Consider the following 26,124-nt stretch of genomic DNA (forward strand, 5'->3'; position numbering starts at 1 on the left):
TGCATTGGCCGGGAATCGAACCCAGGCCTCCCACGTGGCAGGCGAGAATTCTACCACTGAACCACCAATGCAAGCCACGCAACGGAAGTTCAACTTTCAAGTCCAATGCCTGAGTGGCTAACAGATGTTGATGTGTGTTAGCCAAAGAAAACTGCATGTAACCAGCAGAGAGATGCAGTGTAAAGATGATAAATAACAGTGCAACACCAGTCAATCTTGCATTGGCCAGGAATCGAACCCGGGCCTCCCGCGTGGCAGGCGAGAATTCTACCACTGAACCACCAATGCAACTCCACTATCAATTTCATGATGTTCTCCTTTTTTCCCCCAATGCTTTCACTCAACAGCATTTCCATTTCCTCACTTTGTCCTCACTTTCCCCAAATTGCAACGAATTTCTTTACCTAAACTTCGGGCACAGCAGCGCATAAACCTCATGTGCTCTCACTTCACACCACTAAAGATCAACTAATGCTACACTGCAATATCATCAGGCCGCTACTTTTCTTCACGCAAAGCTAACAGTGCTTCCACTAGGCCAGACTGCAAATTCCATGGCTTGATAACATACGGCTCCTTCCTTTCAGAATAATATGTTGTGCATCTTTCCGATTTTACAGCCAGGGTGGCTAATTATCCTAATGCTGCGTTACAGTAAAGTGGGGTTTCACACCTCCACGAAACAACCTATGTTTGGATGATGGCTTTTATACCGCTACCAGCCTTGGTTACATTTGAACTCACATCATCATTTCAGTTATGCAGGCCTCTGCACCATGAACCCACAACATTGGCACAATGCTGTCACATCCAGTGTCCTGATTCCCCATGTGTCATCCTGGTCATCATGCTCTCGAATGTAGGTCCGTGTTTGCAAAACAGGAAAGGAAGTGGTGAATCAGCATTCGCCAAGGTTGAGGAATGTCAGCTTTATGGAAAGATTTGAGAAGCTGGCATTATCCTAGTTGCAACACAAGGGACTCCCTAGGTGGAGACAATTACCCACCAACATTGCCTCAGGTGAATGAGGTGTGAATCTCCAAATGGACTCCGAAAACGATTAACGTGAAACATCGCCTCCTCCCACTTATCTTGGAAAAGAGTACTGTAAAGATACTCGCGACGTTTACACACATGTGTGAGACTGTGCGTGTCTGGGCCTTGTCCTGTTCTGTGGCCGGTATCCTGTTGCCCCTTTATGTTTGGGCCATTCCTCCTTAGCCGGAATGTTCTGAGAGGCTGAATGAGCTTTGAACGAGCTGCTTTTTCTCTTCTTTGTCTCATGGTATTTGTACTGGTCCAATTGTATTGTTGTGCTTGTGTTCTCCTCTGTATATATATATGTTGACATATTTTGCTATGCTGTGGAATTCCTGTGATTTAGCTGGCTATTTGTGACAATGGAAAAAGGTGAATGAAAAGACATTGTAAAAAAAAAGAGTCCAGTGAAAAATTATCAGTTTGTGCAAAGTTTGTTTGAACTTTTCTGAAGGCAATGAAGGTAAAAATGTTGTGAAGGGTTAAAAAGAAGTGAGAGGAGGAGGGTTTTAATTAAAGAGGAATGAGTGTTTGCAGCTGTGAGTGGTGAAGCGGATAGGAAAAGGGAGAGTGTTGTGAAGCAGATGTTGAAAATGAGCATGAGGAAAGTGGTAAAGAGACTGATGCGGAGGGTGTGGTGAAAATGGAGTTGCGATAAAAGAAAGCTGGTGGTAAGAATGTAGAGAGGAATGAAAAATTGCTGAGCACAGGAATGCAAAAGAGCTGTGATGCATTGGCCGGGAATCAAACCCGGGCCTCCCGCGTGGCAGGCGAGAATTCTACCACTGAACCACCAGTGCAAGCCACGCAACGGAAGTTGAACTTTCAAGTCCAATGCCTGAGTGGCTAACAGATGTTGATGTGTGTTAGCCAAAGAAAACTGCATGTAACCAGCAGAGAGATGCAGTGTAAAGATGAGAAATAACAGTGCAACACCAGTCAATCTTGCATTGGCCGGGAATCGAACCCGGGCCTCCCGCGTGGCAGGCGAGAATTCTACCACTGAACCACCAATGCAACTCCACTATCAATTTCATGATGTTCTCCTTTTTTTCCCCAATGCTTTCACTCAGCAGCATTTCCATTTCCTCACTTTGTCCTCACTTTCCCCAAATTGCAACAAATTTCTTTACCTAAACTTCGGGCACAGCAGCGCATAAACCTCATGTGCTCTCACTTCACACCACTACAGATCACCTAATGCTACACTGCAATATCATCAGGCCGCTACTTTTCTTCACGCAAAGCTAACAGTGCTTCCACTAGGCCAGACTGCAAATTCCATGGCTTGATAACATACGGCTCCTTCCTTTCAGAATAATATGTTGTGCATCTTTCCGATTTTACAGCCAGGTTGGCTAATTATCCTAATGCTGCGTTACAGTAAAGTGGGGTTTCACACCTCCACGAAACAACCTATGTTTGGATAATGGCTTTTATACCGCTACCAGCCTTGGTTACATTAGAACTCACATCATCATTTCAGTTATGCAGGCCTCTGCACCATGAACCCACAACATTGGCACAATGCTGTCACATCCTGTGTCCTGATTCCCCATGTGTCTTCCTGGTCATCATGCTCTCGAATGTAGGTCCGTGTTTGCAAAACAGAAAAGGAAGTGGTGAATCAGCATTCGCCAAGGTTGAGGAATGTCAGCTTTATGGAAAGAGTTGAGAAGCTGGCATTATCCTAGTTGCAACACAAGGGACTCCCTAGGGGGAGACAATTACCCACCAACATTGCCTCAGGTGAATGAGGTGTGAATCTCCAAATGGACTGCGAAAAAGATTAACGTGAAACATCGCCTCCTCCCACTTATCTTGGAAAAGAGTACTGTAAAGATGCTCGCGACGTTTACACACATGTGTGAGACTGTGCGTGTCTGGGCCTTGTCCTGTTCTGTGGCCGGTATCCTGTTGCCCCTTTATGTTTGGGCCATTCCTCCTTAGCCGGAATGTTCTGAGAGGCTGAATGAGCTTTGAACGAGCTGCTTTTTCTCTTCTTTGTCTCATGGTATTTGTACTGGTCCAATTGTATTGTTGTGCTTGTGTTCTCCTCTGTATATATATATGTTGACATATTTTGCTATGCTGTGGAATTCCTGTGATTTAGCTGGCTATTTGTGACAATGGAAAAAGGTGAATGAAAAGACATTGTAAAAAAAAAGAGTCCAGTGAAAAATTATCAGTTTGTGCAAAGTTTGTTTGAACTTTTCTGAAGGCAATGAAGGTAAAAATGTTGTGAAGGGTTAAAAAGAAGTGAGAGGAGGAGGGTTTTAATTAAAGAGGAATGAGTGTTTGCAGCTGTGAGTGGTGAAGCGGATAGGAAAAGGGAGAGTGTTGTGAAGCAGATGTTGAAAATGAGCATGAGGAAAGTGGTAAAGAGATTGATGCGGAGGGTGTGGTGAAAATGGAGTTGCGATAAAAGAAAGCTGGTGGTAAGAATGTAGAGAGGAATGAAAAATTGCTGAGCACAGGAATGCAAAAGAGCTGTGATGCATTGGCCGGGAATCGAACCCAGGCCTCCCGCGTGGCAGGCGAGAATTCTACCACTGAACCACCAATGCAAGCCACGCAACGGAAGTTGAACTTTCAAGTCCAATGCCTGAGTGGCTAACAGATGTTAATGTGTGTTAGCCAAAGAAAACTGCATGTAACCAGCAGAGAGATGCAGTGTAAAGATGAGAAATAACAGTGCAACACCAGTCAATCTTGCATTGGCCGGGAATCGAACCCGGGCCTCCCGCGTGGCAGGCGAGAATTCTACCACTGAACCACCAATGCAACTCCACTATCAATTTCATGATGTTCTCCTTTTTTTCCCCAATGCTTTCACTCAGCAGCATTTCCATTTCCTCACTTTGTCCTCACTTTCCCCAAATTGCAACAAATTTCTTTACCTAAACTTCGGGCACAGCAGCGCATAAACCTCATGTGCTCTCACTTCACACCACTACAGATCACCTAATGCTACACTGCAATATCATCAGGCCGCTACTTTTCTTCACGCAAAGCTAACAGTGCTTCCACTAGGCCAGACTGCAAATTCCATGGCTTGATAACATACGGCTCCTTCCTTTCAGAATAATATGTTGTGCATCTTTCCGATTTTACAGCCAGGTTGGCTAATTATCCTAATGCTGCGTTACAGTCAAGTGGGGTTTCACACCTCCACGAAACAACCTATGTTTGGATAATGGCTTTTATACCGCTACCAGCCTTGGTTACATTAGAACTCACATCATCATTTCAGTTATGCAGGCCTCTGCACCATGAACCCACAACATTGGCACAATGCTGTCACAGCCTGTGTCCTGATTCCCCATGTGTCTTCCTGGTCATCATGCTCTCGAATGTAGGTCCGTGTTTGCAAAACAGAAAAGGAAGTGGTGAATCAGCATTCGCCAAGGTTGAGGAATGTCAGCTTTATGGAAAGAGTTGAGAAGCTGGCATTATCCTAGTTGCAACACAAGGGACTCCCTAGGGGGAGACAATTACCCACCAACATTGCCTCAGGTGAATGAGGTGTGAATCTCCAAATGGACTGCGAAAAAGATTAACGTGAAACATCGCCTCCTCCCACTTATCTTGGAAAAGAGTACTGTAAAGATGCTCGCGACGTTTACACACATGTGTGAGACTGTGCGTGTCTGGGCCTTGTCCTGTTCTGTGGCCGGTATCCTGTTGCCCCTTTATGTTTGGGCCATTCCTCCTTAGCCGGAATGTTCTGAGAGGCTGAATGAGCTTTGAACGAGCTGCTTTTTCTCTTCTTTGTCTCATGGTATTTGTACTGGTCCAATTGTATTGTTGTGCTTGTATTCTCCTCTGTATATATATATATATGTTGACATATTTTGCTATGCTGTGGAATTCCTGTGATTTAGCTGGCTATTTGTGACAATGGAAAAAGGTGAATGAAAAGACATTGTAAAAACAAAGAGTCCAGTGAAAAATTATCAGTTTGTGCAAAGTTTGTTTGAACTTTTCTTAAGGCAATGAAGGTAAAAATGTTGTGAAAGGTGAAAAAGAAGTCAGGGAAGGAGGGTTTTAATTGAAGAGGAATGAGTGTTTGCAGCTGTGAGTGGTGAAGCGGACAGGAAAAGGGAGAGTGTTGTGAAGCAGATGTTGAAAGTGAGCATGAGGAAAGTGATAAAGAGATTGATGCGGAGGGAGTGTATGGTGAAAATGTAGTTGTGATAAAAGAAAGCTGGTGGTAAGAATGTAGAGAGGAAGGAAAAATTGCTGAGCAGAGGAACGCAAAGGAGCTGCAATGTATTGGCCGGGAATCCAACCCGGGCCTCTCACGTGGCAGGTGAGAATTCTACCACTGAACCACCAATGCAAGCCACACAACTGAAGCTGAACTTTCATGCACAATGCCTGAGTTGCTGACAGATGTTGATGTGTGTTCGCCAAAGAAAACTGCATGTAACCAGCAGAGAGATGCAGTGTAAAGATGAGAAATAACAGTGCAACACCAGTCGATCTTGCATTGGCCGGGAATGGAACCCGGGCCTCCCGCGTGGCAGGCGAGAATTCTACCACTGAACCACCAATGCAACTCCACTATCAATCTCATGATGTTCTCCTTTTTTTCCCCAATGCTTTCACTCAGCAGCATTTCCATTTCCTCACTTTGTCCTCTCTTTCCCCAAATGTCAACAAATTTCTTTACCTAAACTTCGGGCACAGCAGCACATAAACCTCATGTGCTCTCACTTCACACCACTACAGATCACCTAATGCTACACTGCAATATCATCAGGCTGCTACTTTTCTTCACGCAAAGCTAACAGTGCTTCCACTGGGCCAGACTGCAAATTCCATGGCTTGATAACATACGGCTCCTTCCTTTCAGAATAATATGTTGTGCATCTTTCCGATTTTACAGCCAGGTTGGCTAATTATCCTAATGCTGCGTTACAGTCAAGTGGGATTTCACACCTCCACCAAACAACCTATGTTTGGATAATGGCTTTTATACCGCTACCAGCCTTGGTTACATTTGAACTCACATCATCATTTCAGTTATGCAGGCCTCTGCACCATGAACCCACAACATTGGCACAATGCTGTCACATCCTGTGTCCTTATTCCCCAGGTGTCATCCTGGTCATCATGCTCTCGAATGTAGGTCCGTGTTTGCAAAACAGGAAAGGAAGGGGTGAATCAGCATTCGCCAAGGTTGAGGAATGTCAGCTTTATGGAAAAAGTTGAGAAGCTGGCATTATCCTAGTTGCAACACAAGGGACTCCCTAGGGGGAGACAATTATCCACCAACATTGCCTCAGGTGAATGAGGTGTGAATCTCCAAATGGACTCTGAAAACGAGTAACGTGAAACATCACCTCCTCCCACTTATCTTGGTAAAGAGTACTGTAAAGATACTTGCGATGTTTACACACATGTGTGAGTCTGTGCGTGTCTGGGCCTTGTCCTGTTCTGTGGCCGGTATCCTGTTGCCCCTTTATGTTTGGGCCATTCCTCCTTAGCCGGAATGTTCTGAGAGGCTGAATGAGCTTTGAACGAGCTGCTTTTTCTCTTCTTTGTCTCATGGTATTTGTACTGGTCCAATTGTATTGTTGTGCTTGTATTCTCCTCTGTATATATATATGTTGACATATTTTGCTATGCTGTGGAATTCCTGTGATTTAGCTGGCTATTTGTGACAATGGAAAAAGGTGAATGAAAAGACATTGTAAAAAAAAAGAGTCCAGTGAAAAATTATCAGTTTGTGCAAAGTTTGTTTGAACTTTTCTTAAGGCAATGAAGGTAAAAATGTTGTGAAAGGTGAAAAAGAAGTCAGGGAAGGAGGGTTTTAATTGAAGAGGAATGAGTGTTTGCAGCTGTGAGTGGTGAAGCGGACAGGAAAAGGGAGAGTGTTGTGAAGCAGATGTTGAAAGTGAGCATGAGGAAAGTGGTAAAGAGATTGATGCGGAGGGAGTGTATGGTGAAAATGTAGTTGTGATAAAAGAAAGCTGGTGGTAAGAATGTAGAGAGGAAGGAAAAATTGCTGAGCAGAGGAACGCAAAGGAGCTGCAATGTATTGGCCGGGAATCCAACCCGGGCCTCTCACGTGGCAGGTGAGAATTCTACCACTGAACCACCAATGCAAGCCACACAACTGAAGCTGAACTTTCATGCACAATGCCTGAGTTGCTGACAGATGTTGATGTGTGTTCGCCAAAGAAAACTGCATGTAACCAGCAGAGAGATGCAGTGTAAAGATGAGAAATAACAGTGCAACACCAGTCGATCTTGCATTGGCCAGGAATCGAACCCGGGCCTCCCGCGTGGCAGGCAAGAATTCTACCACTGAACCACCAATGCAACTCCACTATCAATCTCATGATGTTCTCCTTTTTTTCCCCAATGCTTTCACTCAGCAGCATTTCCATTTCCTCACTTTGTCCTCTCTTTCCCCAAATGTCAACAAATTTCTTTACCTAAACTTCGGGCACAGCAGCGCATAAACCTCATGTGCTCTCACTTCACACCACTACAGATCACCTAATGCTACACTGCAATATCATCAGGCTGCTACTTTTCTTCACGCAAAGCTAACAGTGCTTCCACTGGGCCAGACTGCAAATTCCATGGCTTGATAACATACGGCTCCTTCCTTTCAGAATAATATGTTGTGCATCTTTCCGATTTTACAGCCAGGTTGGCTAATTATCCTAATGCTGCGTTACAGTCAAGTGGGATTTCACACCTCCACCAAACAACCTATGTTTGGATACTGGCTTTTATACCGCTACCAGCCTTGGTTACATTTGAACTCACATCATCATTTCAGTTATGCAGGCCTCTGCACCATGAACCCACAACATTGGCACAATGCTGTCACATCCTGTGTCCTGATTCCCCAGGTGTCATCCTGGTCATCATGCTCTCGAATGTAGGTCCGTGTTTGCAAAACAGGAAAGGAAGGGGTGAATCAGCATTCGCCAAGGTTGAGGAATGTCAGCTTTATGGAAAGAGTTGAGAAGCTGGCATTATCCTCGTTGCAACACAAGGGACTCCTTAGGGGGAGACAATTACCCACCAACATTGCCTCAGGTGAATGAGGTGTGAATCTCCAAATGGACTGCGAAAAAGATTAACGTGAAACATCGCCTCCTCCCACTTATCTTGGAAAAGAGTACTGTAAAGATACTCGCGATGTTTACACACATGTGTGAGACTGTGCGTGTCTGGGCCTTGTCCTGTTCTGTGGCCGGTATCCTGTTGCCCCTTTATGTTTGGGCCATTCCTCCTTAGCCGGAATGTTCTGAGAGGCTGAATGAGCTTTGAACGAGCTGCTTTTTCTCTTCTTTGTCTCATGGTATTTGTACTGGTCCAATTGTATTGTTGTGCTTGTATTCTCCTCTGTATATATATATGTTGACATATTTTGCTATGCTGTGGAATTCCTGTGATTTAGCTGGCTATTTGTGACAATGGAAAAAGGTGAATGAAAAGACATTGTAAAAAAAAAGAGTCCAGTGAAAAATTATCAGTTTGTGCAAAGTTTGTTTGAACTTTTCTTAAGGCAATGAAGGTAAAAATGTTGTGAAAGGTGAAAAAGAAGTCAGGGAAGGAGGGTTTTAATTGAAGAGGAATGAGTGTTTGCAGCTGTGAGTGGTGAAGCGGACAGGAAAAGGGAGAGTGTTGTGAAGCAGATGTTGAAAACGAGCATGAGGAAAGTGGTAAAGAGATTGATGCGGAGGGTGTGGTGAAAATGTAGTTGCGATAAAAGAAAGCTGGTGGTAAGAATGTAGAGAGGAATGAAAAATTGCTGAGCACAGGAATGCAAAAGAGCTGTGATGCATTGGCCGGGAATCGAACCCTGGCCTCCCGCGTGGCAGGCGAGAATTCTACCACTGAACAACCAATGCAACTCTGCTATCAATTTCATGATGTTCTCCTTTTTTCCCCCAATGCTTTCACTCCGCAGCATTTCCATTTCCTCACTTTGTCCTCACTTTCCCCAAATGTCAACAAATTTCTTTACCTAAACATCGGGCACAGCAGCGCATAAAGCTCCTGTGCTCTCACTTCACACCACTACAGATCACCTAATGCTACACTGCAATATCATCAGGCCGCTACTTTTCTTCACGCAAAGCTAACAGTGCTTCCACTAGGCCAGACTGCAAATTCCATGGCTTGATAACATACGGCTCCTTCCTTTCAGAATAATATGTTGTGCATCTTTCCGATTTTACAGCCAGGTTGGCTAATTATCCTAATGCTGCGTTACAGTAAAGTGGGATTTCACACCTCCACCAAACAACCTATGTTTGGATAATGGCTTTTATACCGCTACCAGCCTTGGTTACATTAGAACTCACATCATCATTTCAGTTATGCAGGCCTCTGCACCATGAACCCACAACATTGGCACAATGCTGTCACATCCTGTGTCCTGATTCCCCATGTGTCTTCCTGGTCATCATGCTCTCGAATGTAGGTCCGTGTTTGCAAAACAGAAAAGGAAGTGGTGAATCAGCATTCGCCAAGGTTGAGGAATGTCAGCTTTATGGAAAGAGTTGAGAAGCTGGCATTATCCTAGTTGCAACACAAGGGACTCCCTAGGGGGAGACAATTACCCACCAACATTGCCTCAGGTGAATGAGGTGTGAATCTCCAAATGGACTGCGAAAAAGATTAACGTGAAACATCGCCTCCTCCCACTTATCTTGGAAAAGAGTACTGTAAAGATACTCGCGACGTTTACACACATGTGTGAGACTGTGCGTGTCTGGGCCTTGTCCTGTTCTGTGGCTGGTATCCTGTTGCCCGTTTATGTTTGGGCCATTCCTCCTTAGCCGGAATGTTCTGAGAGGCTGAATGAGCTTTGAACGAGCTGCTTTTTCTCTTCTTTGTCTCATGGTATTTGTACTGGTCCAATTGTATTGTTGTGCTTGTATTCTCCTCTGTATATATATATATATGTTGACATATTTTGCTATGCTGTGGAATTCCTGTGATTTAGCTGGCTATTTGTGACAATGGAAAAAGGTGAATGAAAAGACTTTGTAAAAAAAAAAGAGTCCAGTGAAAAATTATCAGTTTGTGCAAAGTTTGTTTGAACTTTTCTTAAGGCAATGAAGGTAAAAATGTTGTGAAAGGTGAAAAAGAAGTCAGGGAAGGAGGGTTTTAATTGAAGAGGAATGAGTGTTTGCAGCTGTGAGTGGTGAAGCGGACAGGAAAAGGGACAGTGTTGTGAAGCAGATGTTGAAAGTGAGCATGAGGAAAGTGGTAAAGAGATTGATGCGGAGGGAGTGTATGGTGAAAATGTAGTTGTGATAAAAGAAAGCTGGTGGTAAGAATGTAGAGAGGAAGGAAAAATTGCTGAGCAGAGGAATGCAAAGGAGCTGCAATGTATTGGCCGGGAATCCAACCCAGGCCTCTCACGTGGCAGGTGAGAATTCTACCACTGAACCACCAATGCAAGCCACACAACTGAAGCTGAACTTTCATGCACAATGCCTGAGTTGCTGACAGATGTTGATGTGTGTTCGCCAAAGAAAACTGCATGTAACCAGCAGAGAGATGCAGTGTAAAGATGAGGAATAACAGTGCAACACCAGTCGATCTTGCATTGGCCGGGAATCGAACCCGGGCCTCCCGCGTGGCAGGCGAGAATTCTACCACTGAACCACCAATGCAACTCCGCTATCAATTTCATGATGTTCTCCTTTTTTCCCCCAATGCTTTCACTCCGCAGCATTTCCATTTCCTCACTTTGTCCTCACTTTCCCCAAATTGCAACAAATTTCTTTACCTAAACTTCGGGCACAGCAGCGCATAAACCTCATGTGCTCTCACTTCACACCACTACAGATCACCTAATGCTACACTGCAATATCATCAGGCTGCTACTTTTCTTCACGCAAAGCTAACAGTGCTTCCACTGGGCCAGACTGCAAATTCCATGGCTTGATAACATACGGCTCCTTCCTTTCAGAATAATATGTTGTGCATCTTTCCGATTTTACAGCCAGGTTGGCTAATTATCCTAATGCTGCGTTACAGTAAAGTGGGATTTCACACCTCCACCAAACAACCTATGTTTGGATAATGGCTTTTATACCGCTACCAGCCTTGGTTACATTTGAACTCACATCATCATTTCAGTTATGCAGACCTCTGCACCATGAACCCAACAACATTGGCACAATGCTGTCACATCCTGTGTCCTGATTCCCCAGGTGTCATCCTGGTCATCATGCTCTCGAATGTAGGTCCGTGTTTGCAAAACAGAAAAGGAAGTGGTGAATCAGCATTCGCCAAGGTTGAGGAATGTCAGCTTTATGGAAAGAGTTGAGAAGCTGGCATTATCCTCGTTGCAACACAAGGGACTCCTTAGGGGGAGACAATTACCCACCAACATTGCCTCAGGTGAATGAGGTGTGAATCTCCAAATGGACTCCGAAAACGAGTAACGTGAAACATCGCCTCCTCCCACTTATCTTGGAAAAGAGTACTGTAAAGATACTCGCGATGTTTACACACATGTGTGAGACTGTGCGTGTCTGGGCCTTGTCCTGTTCTGTGGCCGGTATCCTGTTGCCCCTTTATGTTTGGGCCATTCCTCCTTAGCCGGAATGTTCTGAGAGGCTGAATGAGCTTTGAACGAGCTGCTTTTTCTCTTCTTTGTCTCATGGTATTTGTACTGGTCCAATTGTATTGTTGTGCTTGTATTCTCCTCTGTATATATATATGTTGACATATTTTGCTATGCTGTGGAATTCCTGTGATTTAGCTGGCTATTTGTGACAATGGAAAAAGGTGAATGAAAAGACATTGTAAAAAAAGAGTCCAGTGAAAAATTATCAGTTTGTGCAAAGTTTGTTTGAACTTTTCTTAAGGCAATGAAGGTAAAAATGTTGTGAAAGGTGAAAAAGAAGTCAGGGAAGGAGGGTTTTAATTGAAGAGGAATGAGTGTTTGCAGCTGTGAGTGGTGAAGCGGACAGGAAAAGGGAGAGTGTTGTGAAGCAGATGTTGAAAGTGAGCATGAGGAAAGTGGTAAAGAGATTGATGCGGAGGGAGTGTATGGTGAAAATGTAGTTGTGATAAAAGAAAGCTGGTGGTAAGAATGTAGAGAGGAAGGAAAAATTGCTGAGCAGAGGAATGCAAAGGAGCTGCAATGTATTGGCCGGGAATCCAACCCAGGCCTCTCACGTGGCAGGTGAGAATTCTACCACTGAACCACCAATGCAAGCCACACAACTGAAGCTGAACTTTCATGCACAATGCCTGAGTTGCTGACAGATGTTGATGTGTGTTCGCCAAAGAAAACTGCATGTAACCAGCAGAGAGATGCAGTGTAAAGATGAGGAATAACAGTGCAACACCAGTCGATCTTGCATTGGCCGGGAATCGAACCCGGGCCTCCCGCGTGGCAGGCGAGAATTCTACCACTGAACCACCCATGCAACTCCGCTATCAAGTTCATGATGTTCTCCTTTTTTCCCCCAATGCTTTCACTCCGCAGCATTTCCATTTCCTCACTTTGTCCTCACTTTCCCCAAATTGCAACAAATTTCTTTACCTAAACTTCGGGCACAGCAGCGCATAAACCTCATGTGCTCTCACTTCACACCACTACAGATCACCTAATGCTACACTGCAATATCATCAGGCTGCTACTTTTCTTCACGCAAAGCTAACAGTGCTTCCACTGGGCCAGACTGCAAATTCCATGGCTTGATAACATACGGCTCCTTCCTTTCAGAATAATATGTTGTGCATCTTTCCGATTTTACAGCCAGGTTGGCTAATTATCCTAATGCTGCGTTACAGTAAAGTGGGATTTCACACCTCCACCAAACAACCTATGTTTGGATAATGGCTTTTATACCGCTACCAGCCTTGGTTACATTTGAACTCACATCATCATTTCAGTTATGCAGACCTCTGCACCATGAACCCAACAACATTGGCACAATGCTGTCACATCCTGTGTCCTGATTCCCCAGGTGTCATCCTGGTCATCATGCTCTCGAATGTAGGTCCGTGTTTGCAAAACAGAAAAGGAAGTGGTGAATCAGCATTCGCCAAGGTTGAGGAATGTCAGCTTTATGGAAAGAGTTGAGAAGCTGGCATTATCCTCTTTGCAACACAAGGGACTCCTTAGGGGGAGACAATTACCCACCAACATTGCCTCTGGTGAATGAGGTGTGAATCTCCAAATGGACTCTGAAAACGAGTAACGTGAAACATCGCCTCCTCCCACTTATCTTGGAAAAGAGTACTGTAAAGATACTCGCGATGTTTACACACATGTGTGAGACTGTGCGTGTCTGGGCCTTGTCCTGTTCTGTGGCCGGTATCCTGTTGCCCCTTTATGTTTGGGCCATTCCTCCTTAGCCGGAATGTTCTGAGAGGCTGAATGAGCTTTGAACGAGCTGCTTTTTCTCTTCTTTGTCTCATGGTATTTGTACTGGTCCAATTGTATTGTTGTGCTTGTATTCTCCTCTGTATATATATATGTTGACATATTTTGCTATGCTGTGGAATTCCTGTGATTTAGCTGGCTATTTGTGACAATGGAAAAAGGTGAATGAAAAGACATTGTAAAAAAAAAGAGTCCAGTGAAAAATTATCAGTTTGTGCAAAGTTTGTTTGAACTTTCTTAAGGCAATGAAGGTAAAAATGTTGTGAAAGGTGAAAAAGAAGTCAGGGAAGGAGGGTTTTAATTGAAGAGGAATGAGTGTTTGCAGCTGTGAGTGGTGAAGCGGACAGGAAAAGGGAGAGTGTTGTGAAGCAGATGTTGAAAGTGAGCATGAGGAAAGTGGTAAAGAGATTGATGCGGAGGGAGTGTATGGTGAAAATGTAGTTGTGATAAAAGAAAGTTGGTGGTAAGAATGTAGAGAGGAAGGAAAAATTGCTGAGCAGAGGAATGCAAAGGAGCTGCAATGTATTGGCCGGGAATCCAACCCGGGCCTCTCACGTGGCAGGTGAGAATTCTACCACTGAACCACCAATGCAAGCCACACAACTGAAGCTGAACTTTCATGCACAATGCCTGAGTTGCTGACAGATGTTGATGTGTGTTCGCCAAAGAAAACTGCATGTAACCAGCAGAGAGATGCAGTGTAAAGATGAGAAATAACAGTGCAACACCAGTCGATCTTGCATTGGCCGGGAATCGAACCCGGGCCTCCCGCGTGGCAGGCGAGAATTCTACCATGAACCACCAATGCAACTCCACTATCAATTTCATGATGTTCTCCTTTTTTTCCCCAATGCTTTCACTCAGCAGCATTTCCATTTCCTCACTTTGTCCTCTCTTTCCCCAAATGTCAACAAATTTCTTTACCTAAACTTCGGGCACAGCAGCGCATAAACCTCATGTGCTCTCACTTCACACCACTACAGATCACCTAATGCTACACTGCAATATCATCAGGCTGCTACTTTTCTTCACGCAAAGCTAACAGTGCTTCCACTGGGCCAGACTGCAAATTCCATGGCTTGATAACATACGGCTCCTTCCTTTCAGAATAATATGTTGCGCATCTTTCCGATTTTACAGCCAGGTTGGCTAATTATCCTAATGCTGCGTTACAGTCAAGTGGGATTTCACACCTCCACCAAACAACCTATGTTTGGATAATGGCTTTTATACCGCTACCAGCCTTGGTTACATTTGAACTCACATCATCATTTCAGTTATGCAGGCCTCTGCACCATGAACCCACAACATTGGCACAATGCTGTCACATCCTGTGTCCTGATTCCCCATGTGTCATCCTGGTCATCATGCTCTCGAATGTAGGTCCGTGTTTGCAAAACAGGAAAGGAAGGGGTGAATCAGCATTCGCCAAGGTTAAGGAATGTCAGCTTTATGGAAAGAGTTGAGAAGCTGGCATTATCCTCGTTGCAACACAAGGGACTCCTTAGGGGGAGACAATTACCCACCAACATTGCCTCAGGTGAATGAGGTGTGAATCTCCAAATGGACTCCGAAAACGAGTAACGTGAAACATCGCCTCCTCCCACTTATCTTGGAAAAGAGTACTGTAAAGATACTCGCGATGTTTACACACATGTGTGAGACTGTGCGTGTCTGGGCCTTGTCCTGTTCTGTGGCCGGTATCCTGTTGCCCCTTTATGTTAGGGCCATTCCTCCTTAGCCGGAATGTTCTGAGAGGCTGAATGAGCTTTGAACGAGCTGCTTTTTCTCTTCTTTGTCTCATGGTATTTGTACTGGTCCAATTGTATTGTTGTGCTTGTATTCTCCTCTGTATATATATATGTTGACATATTTTGCTATGCTGTGTAATTCCTGTGATTTAGCTGGCTATTTGTGACAATGGAAAAAGGTGAATGAAAAGACATTGTAAAAAAAAAGAGTCCAGTGAAAAATTATCAGTTTGTGCAAAGTTTGTTTGAACTTTTCTTAAGGCAATGAAGGTAAAAATGTTGTGAAAGGTGAAAAAGAAGTCAGGGAAGGAGGGTTTTAATTGAAGAGGAATGAGTGTTTGCAGCTGTGAGTGGTGAAGCGGACAGGAAAAGGGAGAGTGTTGTGAAGCAGATGTTGAAAGTGAGCATGAGGAAAGTGGTAAAGAGATTGATGCGGAGGGAGTGTATGGTGAAAATGTAGTTGTGATAAAAGAAAGCTGGTGGTAAGAATGTAGAGAGGAAGGAAAAATTGCTGAGCAGAGGAATGCAAAGGAGCTGCAATGTATTGGCCGGGAATCCAACCCAGGCCTCTCACGTGGCAGGTGAGAATTCTACCACTGAACCACCAATGCAAGCCACACAACTGAAGCTGAACTTTCATGCACAATGCCTGAGTTGCTGACAGATGTTGATGTGTGTTCGCCAAAGAAAACTGCATGTAACCAGCAGAGAGATGCAGTGTAAAGATGAGGAATAACAGTGCAACACCAGTCGATCTTGCATTGGCCGGGAATCGAACCCGGGCCTCCCGCGTGGCAGGCGAGAATTCTACCACTGAACCACCAATGCAACTCCGCTATCAATTTCATGATGTTCTCCTTTTTTCCCCCAATGCTTTCACTCCGCAGCATTTCCATTTCCTCACTTTGTCCTCACTTTCCCCAAATTGCAACAAATTTCTTTACCTAAACTTCGGGCACAGCAGCGCATAAACCTCATGTGCTCTCACTTCACACCACTACAGATCACCTAATGCTACACTGCAATATCATCAGGCTGCTACTTTTCTTCACGCAAAGCTAACAGTGCTTCCACTGGGCCAGACTGCAAATTCCATGGCTTGATAACATACGGCTCCTTCCTTTCAGAATAATATGTTGTGCATCTTTCCGATTTTACAGCCAGGTTGGCTAATTATCCTAATGCTGCGTTACAGTAAAGTGGGATTTCACACCTCCACCAAACAACCTATGTTTGGATACTGGCTTTTATACCGCTACCAGCCTTGGTTACATTTGAACTCACATCATCATTTCAGTTATGCAGGCCTCTGCACCATGAACCCACAACATTGGCACAATGCTGTCACATCCTGTGTCCTGATTCCCCATGTGTCATCCTGGTCATCATGCTCTCGAATGTAGGTCCGTGTTTGCAAAACAGGAAAGGAAGGGGTGAATCAGCATTCGCCAAGGTTGAGGAATGTCAGCTTTATGGAAAGAGTTGAGAAGCTGGCATTATCCTCGTTGCAACACAAGGGACTCCTTAGGGGGAGACAATTACCCACCAACATTGCCTCAGGTGAATGAGGTGTGAATCTCCAAATGGACTGCGAAAAAGATTAACGTGAAACATCGCCTCCTCCCACTTATCTTGGAAAAGAGTACTGTAAAGATACTCGCGATGTTTACACACATGTGTGAGACTGTGCGTGTCTGGGCCTTGTCCTGTTCTGTGGCCGGTATCCTGTTGCCCCTTTATGTTTGGGCCATTCCTCCTTAGCCGGAATGTTCTGAGAGGCTGAATGAGCTTTGAACGAGCTGCTTTTTTTCTTCTTTGTCTCATGGTATTTGTACTGGTCCAATTGTATTGTTGCGCTTGTATTCTCCTCTGTATATATATATGTTGACATATTTTGCTATGCTATGGAATTCCTGTGATTTAGCTGGCTATTTGTGACAATGGAAAAAGGTGAAAAGGTGAAAAATGAAAAGACATTGTAAAAAAAAAGAGTCCAGTGAAAAATTATCAGTTTGTGCCAAGTTTGTTTGAACTTTTCTTAAGGCAATGAAGGTAAAAATGTTGTGAAAGGTGAAAAAGAAGTCAGGGAAGGAGGGTTTTAATTGAAGAGGAATGAGTGTTTGCAGCTGTGAGTGGTGAAGCGGACAGGAAAAGGGAGAGTGTTGTGAAGCAGATGTTGAAAACGAGCATGAGGAAAGTGGTAAAGAGATTGATGCGGAGGGTGTGGTGAAAATGTAGTTGCGATAAAAGAAAGCTGGTGGTAAGAATGTAGAGAGGAATGAAAAATTGCTGAGCACAGGAATGCAAAAGAGCTGTGATGCATTGGCCGGGAATCGAACCCGGGCCTCCCGCGTGGCAGGCGAGAATTCTATCACTGAACCACCAATGCAACTCCGCTAACAATTTCATGATGTTCTCCTTTTTTCCCCCAATGCTTTCACACCGCAGCATTTCCATTTCCTCACTTTGTCCTCACTTTCCCCAAATTGCAACAAATTTCTTTACCTAAACATCGGGCACAGCAGCGCATAAAGCTCCTGTGCTCTCACTTCACACCACTACAGATCACCTAATGCTACACTGCAATATCATCAGGCTGCTACTTTTCTTCACGCAAAGCTAACAGTGCTTCCACTGGGCCAGACTGCAAATTCCATGGCTTGATAACATACGGCTCCTTCCTTTCAGAATAATATGTTGTGCATCTTTCCGATTTTACAGCCAGGTTGGCTAATTATCATAATGCTGCGTTACAGTCAAGTGGGATTTCACACCTCCACCAAACAACCTATGTTTGGATAATGGCTTTTATACCGCTACCAGCCTTGGTTACATTTGAACTCACATCATCATTTCAGTTATGCAGACCTCTGCACCATGAACCCAACAACATTGGCACAATGCTGTCACATCCTGTGTCCTGATTCCCCAGGTGTCATCCTGGTCATCAAGCTCTCGAATGTAGGTCCGTGTTTGCAAAACAGAAAAGGAAGTGGTGAATCAGCATTCGCCAAGGTTGAGGAATGTCAGCTTTATGGAAAGAGTTGAGAAGCTGGCATTATCCTCGTTGCAACACAAGGGACTCCTTAGGGGGAGACAATTACCCACCAACATTGCCTCAGGTGAATGAGGTGTGAATCTCCAAATGGACTCCGAAAACGAGTAACGTGAAACATCGCCTCCTCCCACTTATCTCGGAAAAGAGTACTGTAAAGATACTCGCGATGTTTACACACATGTGTGAGACTGTGCGTGTCTGGGCCTTGTCCTGTTCTGTGGCCGGTATCCTGTTGCCCCTTTATGTTTGGGCCATTCCTCCTTAGCCGGAATGTTCTGAGAGGCTGAATGAGCTTTGAACGAGCTGCTTTTTCTCTTCTTTGTCTCATGGTATTTGTACTGGTCCAATTGTATTGTTGTGCTTGTATTCTCCTCTGTATATATATATGTTGACATATTTTGCTATGCTGTGGAATTCCTGTGATTTAGCTGGCTATTTGTGACAATGGAAAAAGGTGAATGAAAAGACATTGTAAAAAAAAAGAGTCCAGTGAAAAATTATCAGTTTGTGCAAAGTTTGTTTGAACTTTTCTTAAGGCAATGAAGGTAAAAATGTTGTGAAAGGTGAAAAAGAAGTCAGGGAAGGAGGGTTTTAATTGAAGAGGAATGAGTGTTTGCAGCTGTGAGTGGTGAAGCGGACAGGAAAAGGGAGAGTGTTGTGAAGCAGATGTTGAAAGTGAGCATGAGGAAAGTGGTAAAGAGATTGATGCGGAGGGAGTGTATGGTGAAAATGTAGTTGTGATTATAGAAAGCTGGTGGTAAGAATGTAGAGAGGAAGGAAAAATTGCTAAGCAGAGGAACGCAAAGGAGCTGCAATGTATTGGCCGGGAATCCAACCCGGGCCTCTCACGTGGCAGGTGAGAATTCTACCACTGAACCACCAATGCAAGCCACACAACTGAAGCTGAACTTTCATGCACAATGCCTGAGTTGCTGACAGATGTTGATGTGTGTTCGCCAAAGAAAACTGCATGTAACCAGCAGAGAGATGCAGTGTAAAGATGAGAAATAACAGTGCAACACCAGTCGATCTTGCATTGGCCGGGAATCGAACCCGGGCCTCCCGCGTGGCAGGCGAGAATTCTACCACTGAACCACCAATGCAACTCCACTATCAATCTCATGATGTTCTCCTTTTTTTCCCCAATGCTTTCACTCAGCAGCATTTCCATTTCCTCACTTTGTCCTCTCTTTCCCCAAATGTCAACAAATTTCTTTACCTAAACTTCGGGCACAGCAGCGCATAAACCTCATGTGCTCTCACTTCACACCACTACAGATCACCTAATGCTACACTGCAATATCATCAGGCTGCTACTTTTCTTCACGCAAAGCTAACAGTGCTTCCACTGGGCCAGACTGCAAATTCCATGGCTTGATAACATACGGCTCCTTCCTTTCAGAATAAAATGTTGTGCATCTTTCCGATTTTACAGCCAGGTTGGCTAATTATCCTAATGCTGCGTTACAGTCAAGTGGGATTTCACACCTCCACCAAACAACCTATGTTTGGATACTGGCTTTTATACCGCTACCAGCCTTGGTTACATTTGAACTCACATCATCATTTCAGTTATGCAGGCCTCTGCACCATGAACCCACAACATTGGCACAATGCTGTCACATCCTGTGTCCTGATTCCCCATGTGTCATCCTGGTCATCATGCTCTCGAATGTAGGTCCGTGTTTGCAAAACAGGAAAGGAAGGGGTGAATCAGCATTCGCCAAGGTTGAGGAATGTCAGCTTTATGGAAAGAGTTGAGAAGCTGGCATTATCCTCGTTGCAACACAAGGGACTCCTTAGGGGGAGACAATTACCCACCAACATTGCCTCAGGTGAATGAGGTGTGAATCTCCAAATGGACTGCGAAAAAGATTAACGTGAAACATCGCCTCCTCCCACTTATCTTGGAAAAGAGTACTGTAAAGATACTCGCGATGTTTACACACATGTGTGAGACTGTGCGTGTCTGGGCCTTGTCCTGTTCTGTGGCCGGTATCCTGTTGCCCCTTTATGTTTGGGCCATTCCTCCTTAGCCGGAATGTTCTGAGAGGCTGAATGAGCTTTGAACGAGCTGCTTTTTTTCTTCTTTGTCTCATGGTATTTGTACTGGTCCAATTGTATTGTTGTGCTTGTATTCTCCTCTGTATATATATATGTTGACATATTTTGCTATGCTATGGAATTCCTGTGATTTAGCTGGCTATTTGTGACAATGGAAAAAGGTGAAAAGGTGAAAAATGAAAAGACATTGTAAAAAAAAAGAGTCCAGTGAAAAATTATCAGTTTGTGCAAAGTTTGTTTGAACTTTTCTTAAGGCAATGAAGGTAAAAATGTTGTGAAAGGTGAAAAAGAAGTCAGGGAAGGAGGGTTTTAATTGAAGAGGAATGAGTGTTTGCAGCTGTGAGTGGTGAAGCGGACAGGAAAAGGGAGAGTGTTGTGAAGCAGATGTTGAAAACGAGCATGAGGAAAGTGGTAAAGAGATTGATGCGGAGGGTGTGGTGAAAATGTAGTTGCGATAAAAGAAAGCTGGTGGTAAGAATGTAGAGAGGAATGAAAAATTGCTGAGCACAGGAATGCAAAAGAGCTGTGATGCATTGGCCGGGAATCGAACCCGGGCCTCCCGCGTGGCAGGCGAGAATTCTATCACTGAACCACCAATGCAACTCCGCTAACAATTTCATGATGTTCTCCTTTTTTCCCCCAATGCTTTCACACCGCAGCATTTCCATTTCCTCACTTTGTCCTCACTTTCCCCAAATTGCAACAAATTTCTTTACCTAAACATCGGGCACAGCAGCGCATAAAGCTCCTGTGCTCTCACTTCACACCACTACAGATCACCTAATGCTACACTGCAATATCATCAGGCTGCTACTTTTCTTCACGCAAAGCTAACAGTGCTTCCACTGGGCCAGACTGCAAATTCCATGGCTTGATAACATACGGCTCCTTCCTTTCAGAATAATATGTTGTGCATCTTTCCGATTTTACAGCCAGGTTGGCTAATTATCCTAATGCTGCGTTACAGTCAAGTGGGATTTCACACCTCCACCAAACAACCTATGTTTGGATAATGGCTTTTATACCGCTACCAGCCTTGGTTACATTTGAACTCACATCATCATTTCAGTTATGCAGACCTCTGCACCATGAACCCAACAACATTGGCACAATGCTGTCACATCCTGTGTCCTGATTCCCCAGGTGTCATCCTGGTCATCAAGCTCTCGAATGTAGGTCCGTGTTTGCAAAACAGAAAAGGAAGTGGTGAATCAGCATTCGCCAAGGTTGAGGAATGTCAGCTTTATGGAAAGAGTTGAGAAGCTGGCATTATCCTCGTTGCAACACAAGGGACTCCTTAGGGGGAGACAATTACCCACCAACATTGCCTCAGGTGAATGAGGTGTGAATCTCCAAATGGACTCCGAAAACGAGTAACGTGAAACATCGCCTCCTCCCACTTATCTCGGAAAAGAGTACTGTAAAGATACTCGCGATGTTTACACACATGTGTGAGACTGTGCGTGTCTGGGCCTTGTCCTGTTCTGTGGCCGGTATCCTGTTGCCCCTTTATGTTTGGGCCATTCCTCCTTAGCCGGAATGTTCTGAGAGGCTGAATGAGCTTTGAACGAGCTGCTTTTTCTCTTCTTTGTCTCATGGTATTTGTACTGGTCCAATTGTATTGTTGTGCTTGTATTCTCCTCTGTATATATATATGTTGACATATTTTGCTATGCTGTGGAATTCCTGTGATTTAGCTGGCTATTTGTGACAATGGAAAAAGGTGAATGAAAAGACATTGTAAAAAAAAAGAGTCCAGTGAAAAATTATCAGTTTGTGCAAAGTTTGTTTGAACTTTTCTTAAGGCAATGAAGGTAAAAATGTTGTGAAAGGTGAAAAAGAAGTCAGGGAAGGAGGGTTTTAATTGAAGAGGAATGAGTGTTTGCAGCTGTGAGTGGTGAAGCGGACAGGAAAAGGGAGAGTGTTGTGAAGCAGATGTTGAAAGTGAGCATGAGGAAAGTGGTAAAGAGATTGATGCGGAGGGAGTGTATGGTGAAAATGTAGTTGTGATTATAGAAAGCTGGTGGTAAGAATGTAGAGAGGAAGGAAAAATTGCTAAGCAGAGGAACGCAAAGGAGCTGCAATGTATTGGCCGGGAATCCAACCCGGGCCTCTCACGTGGCAGGTGAGAATTCTACCACTGAACCACCAATGCAAGCCACACAACTGAAGCTGAACTTTCATGCACAATGCCTGAGTTGCTGACAGATGTTGATGTGTGTTCGCCAAAGAAAACTGCATGTAACCAGCAGAGAGATGCAGTGTAAAGATGAGAAATAACAGTGCAACACCAGTCGATCTTGCATTGGCCGGGAATGGAACCCGGGCCTCCCGCGTGGCAGGCGAGAATTCTACCACTGAACCACCAATGCAACTCCACTATCAATCTCATGATGTTCTCCTTTTTTTCCCCAATGCTTTCACTCAGCAGCATTTCCATTTCCTCACTTTGTCCTCTCTTTCCCCAAATGTCAACAAATTTCTTTACCTAAACTTCGGGCACAGCAGCGCATAAACCTCATGTGCTCTCACTTCACACCACTACAGATCACCTAATGCTACACTGCAATATCATCAGGCTGCTACTTTTCTTCACGCAAAGCTAACAGTGCTTCCACTGGGCCAGACTGCAAATTCCATGGCTTGATAACATACGGCTCCTTCCTTTCAGAATAATATGTTGTGCATCTTTCCGATTTTACAGCCAGGTTGGCTAATTATCCTAATGCTGCGTTACAGTCAAGTGGGATTTCACACCTCCACCAAACAACCTATGTTTGGATAATGGCTTTTATACCGCTACCAGCCTTGGTTACATTTGAACTCACATCATCATTTCAGTTATGCAGGCCTCTGCACCATGAACCCACAACATTGGCACAATGCTGTCACATCCTGTGTCCTGATTCCCCATGTGTCATCCTGGTCATCATGCTCTCGAATGTAGGTCCGTGTTTGCAAAACAGGAAAGGAAGGGGTGAATCAGCATTCGCCAAGGTTAAGGAATGTCAGCTTTATGGAAAGAGTTGAGAAGCTGGCATTATCCTCGTTGCAACACAAGGGACTCCTTAGGGGGAGACAATTACCCACCAACATTGCCTCAGGTGAATGAGGTGTGAATCTCCAAATGGACTCCGAAAACGAGTAACGTGAAACATCGCCTCCTCCCACTTATCTTGGAAAAGAGTACTGTGAAGATACTTGCGATGTTTACACACATGTGTGAGACTGTGCGTGTCTGGGCCTTGTCCTGTTCTGTGGCCGGTATCCTGTTGCCCCTTTATGTTTGGGCCATTCCTCCTTAGCCGGAATGTTCTGAGAGGCTGAATGAGCTTTGAACGAGCTGCTTTTTCTCTTCTTTGTCTCATGGTATTTGTACTGGTCCAATTGTATTGTTGTGCTTGTATTCTCCTCTGTATATATATATGTTGACATATTTTGCTATGCTGTGGAATTCCTGTGATTTAGCTGGCTATTTGTGACAATGGAAAAAGGTGAATGAAAAGACATTGTAAAAAAAAAGAGTCCAGTGAAAAATTATCAGTTTGTGCAAAGTTTGTTTGAACTTTTCTTAAGGCAATGAAGGTAAAAATGTTGTGAAAGGTGAAAAAGAAGTCAGGGAAGGAGGGTTTTAATTGAAGAGGAATGAGTGTTTGCAGCTGGGAGTGGTGAAGCGGACAGGAAAAGGGAGAGTGTTGTGAAGCAGATGTTGAAAACGAGCATGAGGAAAGTGGTAAAGAGATTGATGCGGAGGGTGTGGTGAAAATGTAGTTGCGATAAAAGAAAGCTGGTGGTAAGAATGTAGAGAGGAATGAAAAATTGCTGAGCACAGGAATGCAAAAGAGCTGTGATGCATTGGCCGGGAATCGAACCCGGGCCTCCCGCGTGGCAGGCAAGAATTCTACCACTGAACCACCAATGTTCTGTCAATTTCATGATGTTCTCCTCTTTTCCCCCAATGCTTTCACTCAGCAGCATTTCCATTTCCTCACTTTGTCCTCACTTTCCCCAAATGTCAACAAATTTCTTTACCTAAACTTCGGGCACAGCAGCGCATAAACCTCATGTGCTCTCACTTCACACCACTACAGATCACCTAATGCTACACTGCAATATCATCAGGCCGCTACTTTTCTTCACGCAAAGCTAACAGTGCTTCCACTAGGCCAGACTGCAAATTCCATGGCTTGATAACATACGGCTCCTTCCTTTCAGAATAATATGTTGTGCATCTTTCCGATTTTACAGCCAGGTTGGCTAATTATCCTAATGCTGCGTTACAGTAAAGTGGGATTTCACACCTCCACCAAACAACCTATGTTTGGATAATGGCTTTTATACCGCTACCAGCCTTGGTTACATTAGAACTCACATCATCATTTCAGTTATGCAGGCCTCTGCACCATGAACCCACAACATTGGCACAATGCTGTCACATCCTGTGTCCTGATTCCCCATGTGTCATCCTGGTCATCATGCTCTCGAATGTAGGTCCGTGTTTGCAAAACAGGAAAGGAAGGGGTGAATCAGCATTCGCCAAGGTTGAGGAATGTCAGCTTTATGGAAAGAGTTGAGAAGCTGGCATTATCCTAGTTGCAACACAAGGGACTCCCTAGGGGGAGACAATTACCCACCAACATTGCCTCAGGTGAATGAGGTGTGAATCTCCAAATGGACTCCGAAAACGAGTAACGTGAAACATCGCCTCCTCCCACTTATCTTGGAAAAGAGTACTGTAAAGATACTCGCGACGTTTACACACATGTGTGAGACTGTGCGTGTCTGGGCCTTGTCCTGTTCTGTGGCTGGTATCCTGTTGCCCCTTTATGTTTGGGCCATTCCTCCTTAACCGGAATGTTCTGAGAGGCTGAATGAGCTTTGAACGAGCTGCTTTTTCTCTTCTTTGTCTCATGGTATTTGTACTGGTCCAATTGTATTGTTGTGCTTGTATTCTCCTCTGTATATATATATATATGTTGACATATTTTGCTATGCTGTGGAATTCCTGTGATTTAGCTGGCTATTTGTGACAATGGAAAAAGGTGAATGAAAAGACATTGTAAAAAAAAAAGAGTCCAGTGAAAAATTATCAGTTTGTGCAAAGTTTGTTTGAACTTTTCTTAAGGCAATGAAGGTAAAAATGTTGTGAAAGGTGAAAAAGAAGTGAGAGGAGGAGGGTTTTAATTGAAGAGGAATGAGTGTTTGCAGCTGTGAGTGGTGAAGCGGACAGGAAAAGGGACAGTGTTGTGAAGCAGATGTTGAAAGTGAGCATGAGGAAAGTGGTAAAGAGATTGATGCGGAGGGAGTGTATGGTGAAAATGTAGTTGTGATTATAGAAAGCTGGTGGTAAGAATGTAGAGAGGAAGGAAAAATTGCTGAGCAGAGGAATGCAAAGGAGCTGCAATGTATTGGCCGGGAATCCAACCCGGGCCTCTCACGTGGCAGGTGAGAATTCTACCACTGAACCACCAATGCAAGCCACACAACTGAAGCTGAACTTTCATGCACAATGCCTGAGTTGCTGACAGATGTTGATGTGTGTTCGCCAAAGAAAACTGCATGTAACCAGCAGAGAGATGCAGTGTAAAGATGAGAAATAACAGTGCAACACCAGTCGATCTTGCATTGGCCGGGAATGGAACCCGGGCCTCCCGCGTGGCAGGCGAGAATTCTACCACTGAACCACCAATGCAACTCCACTATCAATCTCATGATGTTCTCCTTTTTTTCCCCAATGCTTTCACTCAGCAGCATTTCCATTTCCTCACTTTGTCCTCTCTTTCCCCAAATGTCAACAAATTTCTTTACCTAAACTTCGGGCACAG

At 44.3% G+C, this 26,124-nt stretch overlaps 28 non-coding genes across 28 annotated transcripts; all 28 read right to left on the minus strand.

The window, feature by feature from the left end:
• trnag-gcc (transfer RNA glycine (anticodon GCC)) lies at positions 1-71 on the minus strand. The gene has a single exon. It is a non-coding gene; the product is annotated as a tRNA-Gly (tRNA).
• Positions 72-217: 146 nt separating this feature from the next.
• Positions 218-288, minus strand: trnag-gcc (transfer RNA glycine (anticodon GCC)). The gene has a single exon. It is a non-coding gene; the product is annotated as a tRNA-Gly (tRNA).
• Positions 289-1,767: 1,479 nt separating this feature from the next.
• trnag-gcc (transfer RNA glycine (anticodon GCC)) lies at positions 1,768-1,838 on the minus strand. Its single transcript has one exon. It is a non-coding gene; the product is annotated as a tRNA-Gly (tRNA).
• A 146-nt stretch (positions 1,839-1,984) lies between these two features.
• Positions 1,985-2,055, minus strand: trnag-gcc (transfer RNA glycine (anticodon GCC)). The gene has a single exon. It is a non-coding gene; the product is annotated as a tRNA-Gly (tRNA).
• A 1,479-nt stretch (positions 2,056-3,534) lies between these two features.
• Positions 3,535-3,605, minus strand: trnag-gcc (transfer RNA glycine (anticodon GCC)). Its single transcript has one exon. It is a non-coding gene; the product is annotated as a tRNA-Gly (tRNA).
• A 146-nt stretch (positions 3,606-3,751) lies between these two features.
• trnag-gcc (transfer RNA glycine (anticodon GCC)) lies at positions 3,752-3,822 on the minus strand. Its single transcript has one exon. It is a non-coding gene; the product is annotated as a tRNA-Gly (tRNA).
• Positions 3,823-5,309: 1,487 nt separating this feature from the next.
• trnag-gcc (transfer RNA glycine (anticodon GCC)) lies at positions 5,310-5,380 on the minus strand. Its single transcript has one exon. It is a non-coding gene; the product is annotated as a tRNA-Gly (tRNA).
• Positions 5,381-5,526: 146 nt separating this feature from the next.
• trnag-gcc (transfer RNA glycine (anticodon GCC)) lies at positions 5,527-5,597 on the minus strand. Its single transcript has one exon. It is a non-coding gene; the product is annotated as a tRNA-Gly (tRNA).
• A 1,483-nt stretch (positions 5,598-7,080) lies between these two features.
• trnag-gcc (transfer RNA glycine (anticodon GCC)) lies at positions 7,081-7,151 on the minus strand. The gene has a single exon. It is a non-coding gene; the product is annotated as a tRNA-Gly (tRNA).
• Positions 7,152-7,297: 146 nt separating this feature from the next.
• Positions 7,298-7,368, minus strand: trnag-gcc (transfer RNA glycine (anticodon GCC)). The gene has a single exon. It is a non-coding gene; the product is annotated as a tRNA-Gly (tRNA).
• Positions 7,369-8,847: 1,479 nt separating this feature from the next.
• On the minus strand, positions 8,848-8,918 carry trnag-gcc (transfer RNA glycine (anticodon GCC)). The gene has a single exon. It is a non-coding gene; the product is annotated as a tRNA-Gly (tRNA).
• A 1,488-nt stretch (positions 8,919-10,406) lies between these two features.
• Positions 10,407-10,477, minus strand: trnag-gcc (transfer RNA glycine (anticodon GCC)). Its single transcript has one exon. It is a non-coding gene; the product is annotated as a tRNA-Gly (tRNA).
• Positions 10,478-10,623: 146 nt separating this feature from the next.
• Positions 10,624-10,694, minus strand: trnag-gcc (transfer RNA glycine (anticodon GCC)). Its single transcript has one exon. It is a non-coding gene; the product is annotated as a tRNA-Gly (tRNA).
• A 1,482-nt stretch (positions 10,695-12,176) lies between these two features.
• On the minus strand, positions 12,177-12,247 carry trnag-gcc (transfer RNA glycine (anticodon GCC)). Its single transcript has one exon. It is a non-coding gene; the product is annotated as a tRNA-Gly (tRNA).
• A 146-nt stretch (positions 12,248-12,393) lies between these two features.
• On the minus strand, positions 12,394-12,464 carry trnag-gcc (transfer RNA glycine (anticodon GCC)). Its single transcript has one exon. It is a non-coding gene; the product is annotated as a tRNA-Gly (tRNA).
• A 1,483-nt stretch (positions 12,465-13,947) lies between these two features.
• On the minus strand, positions 13,948-14,018 carry trnag-gcc (transfer RNA glycine (anticodon GCC)). The gene has a single exon. It is a non-coding gene; the product is annotated as a tRNA-Gly (tRNA).
• Positions 14,019-14,164: 146 nt separating this feature from the next.
• On the minus strand, positions 14,165-14,234 carry trnag-gcc (transfer RNA glycine (anticodon GCC)). The gene has a single exon. It is a non-coding gene; the product is annotated as a tRNA-Gly (tRNA).
• A 1,483-nt stretch (positions 14,235-15,717) lies between these two features.
• Positions 15,718-15,788, minus strand: trnag-gcc (transfer RNA glycine (anticodon GCC)). Its single transcript has one exon. It is a non-coding gene; the product is annotated as a tRNA-Gly (tRNA).
• Positions 15,789-15,934: 146 nt separating this feature from the next.
• Positions 15,935-16,005, minus strand: trnag-gcc (transfer RNA glycine (anticodon GCC)). Its single transcript has one exon. It is a non-coding gene; the product is annotated as a tRNA-Gly (tRNA).
• A 1,490-nt stretch (positions 16,006-17,495) lies between these two features.
• Positions 17,496-17,566, minus strand: trnag-gcc (transfer RNA glycine (anticodon GCC)). Its single transcript has one exon. It is a non-coding gene; the product is annotated as a tRNA-Gly (tRNA).
• A 1,484-nt stretch (positions 17,567-19,050) lies between these two features.
• trnag-gcc (transfer RNA glycine (anticodon GCC)) lies at positions 19,051-19,121 on the minus strand. Its single transcript has one exon. It is a non-coding gene; the product is annotated as a tRNA-Gly (tRNA).
• A 146-nt stretch (positions 19,122-19,267) lies between these two features.
• trnag-gcc (transfer RNA glycine (anticodon GCC)) lies at positions 19,268-19,338 on the minus strand. Its single transcript has one exon. It is a non-coding gene; the product is annotated as a tRNA-Gly (tRNA).
• Positions 19,339-20,828: 1,490 nt separating this feature from the next.
• On the minus strand, positions 20,829-20,899 carry trnag-gcc (transfer RNA glycine (anticodon GCC)). The gene has a single exon. It is a non-coding gene; the product is annotated as a tRNA-Gly (tRNA).
• Positions 20,900-22,383: 1,484 nt separating this feature from the next.
• trnag-gcc (transfer RNA glycine (anticodon GCC)) lies at positions 22,384-22,454 on the minus strand. Its single transcript has one exon. It is a non-coding gene; the product is annotated as a tRNA-Gly (tRNA).
• A 146-nt stretch (positions 22,455-22,600) lies between these two features.
• On the minus strand, positions 22,601-22,671 carry trnag-gcc (transfer RNA glycine (anticodon GCC)). Its single transcript has one exon. It is a non-coding gene; the product is annotated as a tRNA-Gly (tRNA).
• A 1,479-nt stretch (positions 22,672-24,150) lies between these two features.
• trnag-gcc (transfer RNA glycine (anticodon GCC)) lies at positions 24,151-24,221 on the minus strand. Its single transcript has one exon. It is a non-coding gene; the product is annotated as a tRNA-Gly (tRNA).
• A 1,482-nt stretch (positions 24,222-25,703) lies between these two features.
• Positions 25,704-25,774, minus strand: trnag-gcc (transfer RNA glycine (anticodon GCC)). The gene has a single exon. It is a non-coding gene; the product is annotated as a tRNA-Gly (tRNA).
• Positions 25,775-25,920: 146 nt separating this feature from the next.
• trnag-gcc (transfer RNA glycine (anticodon GCC)) lies at positions 25,921-25,991 on the minus strand. The gene has a single exon. It is a non-coding gene; the product is annotated as a tRNA-Gly (tRNA).
• Positions 25,992-26,124: the final 133 nt, after the last annotated feature.

Source organism: Scyliorhinus torazame, chromosome 3, assembly GCF_047496885.1.
Source record: "Scyliorhinus torazame isolate Kashiwa2021f chromosome 3, sScyTor2.1, whole genome shotgun sequence".
Classification (NCBI taxonomy): Eukaryota; Metazoa; Chordata; class Chondrichthyes; order Carcharhiniformes; family Scyliorhinidae; genus Scyliorhinus; species Scyliorhinus torazame.